Genomic DNA, 6,000 nt, shown 5'->3' on the forward strand with positions numbered 1-6,000 from the left:
TCTGGCCCAGGGGTGTGAAGGTGAACGGAAAGGCACTGGAGCGACAAACCGCCCTTGCTGTCTCTGCCTGGCTGGTTCCTGTCTCTCCATTGGGATTCTCTGCGTCTGACCCTATTACGGGGGCTGAGTCACTGGCTTACTGGTGCTTTCCATGCCGTCCCTAGGAGGGGTGCATCACTTGAGTGGTTTGAGTCACTGACGTGATCTTCCTGTCTGGTTTGTCGCTCCCTCGGGCTCATGCAGTGGAGGAGATCTTCGTGGGCTATACTCAGCCTTGTCTCAGGGAAGTAGGTTGGTGGTCTGTTGATATCTCTCTGGTGGTGTGGTGGCTGTGCTTTTGCAAAGTGGGTGGGGTTATATCCTGCCTGTTTGGCCCTGTCCGGGGGTATCATCGGGCGGGGCCACAGTGTCTCCCGACCCCCCCCCCCCCCGTCTCAGCCTTCAGTATCTATGCTGCAATAGTCTATGTGCTGGGGGTCTAGGGTCAGTCTGTTATATCTGGTGTTATTCTCCTGCCTTATCCGGTGTCCTGCGTGAATTTAAGTATGCTCCCTCTAATTCTCTCTCTCTCCCTCTCCCTCCAATCCCGGAGGACCTGAGCCCTAGGACCATGCCTCAGGACTACCTGGCCTGATGACTCCTTGCTGTCCCTAGTCCACCTGGTCGTGCTGCTGCTCCAGTTTCCACTCTTCTGCCTGCGGCTATGGAACCCTGACCTGTTCACTGGACGTGCTACCCTGTCCCAGACCTGCTGCTTTCAACTCTCTCTCTCTCTACCACAACTGCTATTTCAATCTCTAAATGCCCGGCTATGAAAAGCTAAGTGACATTTACTCCTGATGTACTTACCTGTTGCAACCTCTACAACCACTGTGATTATTATTTGACCCTGCTGGTCATCTACGAACATTTGAACATTTTGGAGAAAAATCTGGCCTTAATGTCCATGCACTGTTATAATCTCCACCCGGCACAGGCAGAAGGGGACTGGCCACCCCTCAGAGCCTGGTTCTTTTCTAGGTTTCATCCTAGGTTTCTGCCTTTCTAGGGAGTTTTTCCTAGCCACCGTGCTTCTACATCTGCATTGCTTGCTGTTTGGGGTTTTAGGCTGGGTTTCTGTATAGCACTTTGTGACATCTTCTGATGTAAAAAGGGCTTTATAAATAAAATGTGATTGATTGATTGTCTAGAACATCCATTCGTTTATATCGTCATGACAAAGTATATATTTCGCATAGATGTGCTCAATCTAAACACTGTACCAAATTATTCAACTCAGTTTCCCTTCAAGTATCATCTCGCAATGCCCCATGCGTGTCTGTGGGAATCTTGGGGAAGGGCCGTTGTTGCCATAGCAACATACTACAAATTGAACTCTGTGAGAAACTCCTAAAAAATTATATATATAATTTTTTTTTTTCACCTTTATTTAACCAGGTAGAACAGCCAGTTAAGAACAAGTTCTCATTTACAACTGCGACCTGGCCAAGATAAAGCAAAGCAGTGCAATAAAAACAACAACAACAGAGTTACATATGGAATAAACAAAACGTACAGTCAATAACACAATATAAAATCTATATACAGTGTGTACAAATGTAGTAAGTTATGGAGGTAAGGCAATAAATAGGCCATAGTGCAAAATAATTACAATTTAGTATTAACACTGGAGTGATAGATGTGCAGAAGATGATGTGCAAATAGAAATACTGGGGTGCAAATGAGAAAAATAAATAACAATATGGGGATGAGGTAGTTGGGTGGGCTAATTACAGATGGGCTGTGTACAGGTGCAGTGATCGGTAAGCTGCTCTGACAACTGATGCTTAAAGTTAGTGAGGGAGATAAGTGTCTCCAGCTCCAGAGATTTTTGCAGTTCGTTCCAGTCATTTGCAGCAGAGAACTGGAAGGAATGGCGGCCAAAGGAGGTGTTGGCTTTGGGGATGACCAGTGAGATACAGTGAGGGGAAAAAGTATTTGATCCCCTGCTGATTTTGTACATTTGCCCACTGACAAAGAAATGATCAGTCTATAATTTTAATAGTAGGTTTATTTGAACAGTGAGAGACAGAATAACAACAACAAAATCCAGAAAAAAGCATGTCAAAAATGTTATAAATTGATTTGTATTTTAATGAGGGAAATAAGTATTTGACCCCCTCTCAATCAGAAAGATTTCTGGCTCCCAGGTGTCTTTTATACAGGTAACGAGCTGAGATTAGGAGCACACTCTTAAAGGGAGTGCTCCTAATCTCAGTTTGTTACCTGTATAAAAGACACCTGTCCACAGAAGCAATCAATCAATCAGATTCCAAACTCACCACCATGGCCAAGACCAAAGAGCTCTCCAAGGATGTCAGGGACAAGATTGTAGACCTACACAAGGCTGGAATGGGCTACAAGACCATCGCCAAGCAGCTTGGTGAGAAGGTGACAACAGTTGGTGCGATTATTCGCAAATGGAAGAAACACAAAATAACTGTCAATCTCCCTCGGCCTGGGGCTCCATGCAAGATCTCACCTCGTGGAGTTGCAATGATCATGAGAACGGTGAGGAATCAGCCCAGAACTACACGGGAGGATCTTGTCAATAATCTCAAGGCAGCTGGGACCATAGTCACCAAGAAAACAATAGGTTAGACACTACGCCGTGAAGGACTGAAATCCTGCAGCTCCCGCAAGGTCCCCCTGCTCATGAAAGCACATATACAGGCCCGTCTGAAGTTTGCCAATGAACATCTGGATGATTCAGAGGAGAACTGGGTGAAAATGTTGTGGTCAGTTGAGACCAAAATCGAGCTCTTTGGCATCAACTCAACTCGCCGTGTTTGGAGGAGGAGGAATGCTGCCTATGACCCCAAGAACACCATCCCCAACGTCAAACATGGAGGTGGAAACATTATGCTTTGGGGGTGTTTTTCTGCTAAGGGGACAGGACAACTTCACCGCATCAAAGGGACGATGGACGGGGCCATGTACCGTCAAATCTTGGGTGAGAACCTCCTTCCCTCAGCCAGGGCATTGAAAATGGGTCGTGGATGGGTATTCCAGCATGACAATGACCCAAAACACACGGCCAAGGCAACAAAGCAGTGGCTCAAGAAGAAGCACATTAAGGTCCTGGAGTGGCCTAGCCAGTCTCCAGACCTTAATCCCATAGAAAATCTGTGGAGGGAGCTGAAGGTTCGAGTTGCCAAACATCAGCCTCGAAACCTTAATGACTTGGAGAAGATCTGCAAAGAGGAGTGGGACAAAATCCCTCCTGAGATGTGTGCAAACCTGGTGGCCAACTACAAGAAACGTCTGACTGTGATTGCCAACAAGGGTTTTGCCACCAAGTACTAAGTCATGTTTTGCAGAGGGGTCAAATACTTATTTCCCTCATTAAAATGCAAACATTTTTGACTTGCGTTTTTCTGGATTTCTTTGTTGTTATTCTGTCTCTCACTGTTCAAATAAACCTACCATTGAAATTATAGACTGATCATGTCTTTGTCAGTGGGCAAACGTACAAAATCAGCAGGGGATCAAATACTTTTTCCCTCAATGTATACCTGCTGGAACGCATACTACGGGTGGGTGTTGCTATGGTGACCAATGATCTAAGATAAGGCAGGGATTTGCCTAGAAGTGATTTATAGATGACCTGGAGCCAGTGGGTTTGGCAACAAATATACGAATATGTAGTGAGGGCCAGCCAACGAGAGCATACAGGTCACAATGGTGGGTAGTATATGGGGCTTTGGTGACAAAACGGATGGCACTGTGATAGACTACATCCAATTTGCTGAGTAGAGTGTTGGAAGCAATTTTGTAAATGACATCGCCGAAGTCAAGGATCGGTAGGAGAGTCAGTTTTACGAGGGCATGTTTAGCAGCATGAGTGAAGGAGGCTTTGTTGCGAAATAGGAAGCCGATTCTAGATTTAACTTTGGATTGGAGATGCTTAATGTGAGTATGGAAGGAGAGTTTACGGTCTAACCAGACACCTAGGTATTTGTAGTTGTCCACATATTCTAAGTCAAACCCGCCGAGAGTAGTGATTCTAGTCGGGCGGGCGCAAGCAGCGTTTGATTGAAGAGCATGCATTTAGTTTTACTAGCGTTTAAGAGCAGTTGGAGGCCACAGAAGGAGTGTTGTATGGCATTGAAGCTCATTTGGAGGTTTGTTAACACAGTGTCCAATGAAGGGCCAGATGTATTCAAAATGGTGTCGTCTGCGTAGAGGTGGATCTGAGAGTCACCAGCAGCAAGAGCGACATCATTGATATACACAGAGAATAGCGTCGGCCCGAGAATTGAACCCTGTGGCACCCCCATAGAGACTGCCAGAGGTCCAGACAACAGGCCCTCCGATTTGACACATTGAACTCTATCTGAGAAGTAGTTGGTGAACCAGGCGATGCAGTCAATTGAGAAACGAATGCCAATAAGAATGTGGTGATTGACAGAGTTAAAAGCCTTGGCCAGGTCGATGAAGACGCTGCGCAGTACTGTCTTTTATCGATCGCGGTTATTATATGGTTTAGGACCTTGAGCGTGGCTGAGGTGCACCCATGACCAGCTCGGAAACCAGATTGCATAGCGGAGAAGGTACGGTGGGATTCGAAATGGTCGGTGATCTGTTTGTTAACTTGGCTTTCAAATACTTTGAAAGGCAGGGCAGGATGGATATAGGTCTGTAACAGTTTGGATCTAGAGTGTCACCCCCTTTGAAGAGGGGGATGACCACGGCAGCTTTCCAATCTCTGGGGATCTCAGACGATACGAAAGAGAGGTTGAACAGGCTATTAATAGGGGTTGTGACAATTTCGGCGGCTAATTTTAGAAAGAAAGGGTCCAGATTCTCTAGCCCAGCTGATTTGTAGGGGTCCAGATTTAGCAGCTCTTTCAGGACATCAGCTATCTGAATTTGGGTGAAGGAGAAGCGGGGTGTGCAGAGCTGGTGGCCGGGGTAGGGGTAGCCAGGTGGAAAGCATGGCCAGCCGTAGCAAAATGCTTATTGAAATTCTCGATCGATTATCGGTGGTGACAGTGTTTCCTAGCCTCAGTGCAGTGGGTAGCTGGAAGAAGGTGCTCTTATTCTCCATGGACTTTACAGTGTCCCAAAACGTTTTGGAGTTAGTGCTACAGGATGCACATTTCTGTTTGAAAAAGCTAGCCTTTGCTTTCCTAACTGATTGTGTATATTGGTTCCTGACTTCCCTGAAAAGTTGCATATCGTGGGGGCTGTTCGATGCTAATGCAGTACACCAAAGGATGTTTTTGTGCTGGTCAAGGGCAGTCAAGTCTTGGGTGAACCAGGGGCTATATCTGTTCTTAGTTCTGAATTTTTTGAATGGGGCATGCTTATTTAAGATGGAGAGGAAAGCACTTTTGAAGAACATCCAGGCATCCTCTACTGACGGAATGAGGTCAATATCCATACAGGATACCCGGGCCAGGTCAATTAGAAAGGCCTTCTCTCTGAAGTGTTTTAGGGAGCGTTTGACAGTGATGAGGGGTGGTTGTTTGACCGCGAACCCATTACGGACGCAGGCAAGGAGGCAGTGATCGCTGAGATCCCGGTTGAAAACAGCGGAGGTGTATTTAGAGGGTAAAATAGTCAGGATGATATCTATGAGGGTGCCCATGTTTACGGATTTAGGGTTGTACCTGGTAGGTTCCTTGATAATTTGTGTGAGATTGAGGGCATCTAGTTTAGATTGTAGGACAGCCGGGGTGTTAAGCATATCACAGTTTAGGTCACCAAGCAGTACGAACTCTGAGGATAGATGGGGGGCAAGCAATTCACATATGGTGTCCAGGGCACAACTGGGGGCTGAGGGGGGTCTGTAGCAAGCGGCAACAGTGAGAGACTTATTTCTGGAAAGGTGGATTTTTAGAAGTAGAAGCTCAAACTGTTTGGGCACAGACCTGGATAGTATGATAGAGCTCTGCAGGCTATCTCTACAGTAGATTGCAACTCCGCCCCCTTTGGCAGTTCTATCTAGACGGAAAA

General features: G+C 46.3%; 1 long non-coding RNA gene across 2 annotated transcripts; it reads left to right on the forward strand.

Moving 5' to 3' along the window:
- Positions 1–83: 83 nt before the first annotated feature.
- On the forward strand, positions 84–1,183 carry LOC311135565. Of its 2 annotated transcripts, none has more exons than XR_014613786.1 (2): positions 84–287; positions 593–1,183. It is a non-coding gene; the product is annotated as an uncharacterized lncRNA (long non-coding RNA). The 2 variants fall into 2 exon arrangements; XR_014613787.1 differs by having other exon boundaries at positions 92–291.
- Positions 1,184–6,000: the final 4,817 nt, after the last annotated feature.

This window comes from Coregonus lavaretus, assembly GCF_964263955.1.
Source record: "Coregonus lavaretus genome assembly, chromosome: 10".
NCBI classification, from domain to species: Eukaryota; Metazoa; Chordata; class Actinopteri; order Salmoniformes; family Salmonidae; genus Coregonus; species Coregonus lavaretus.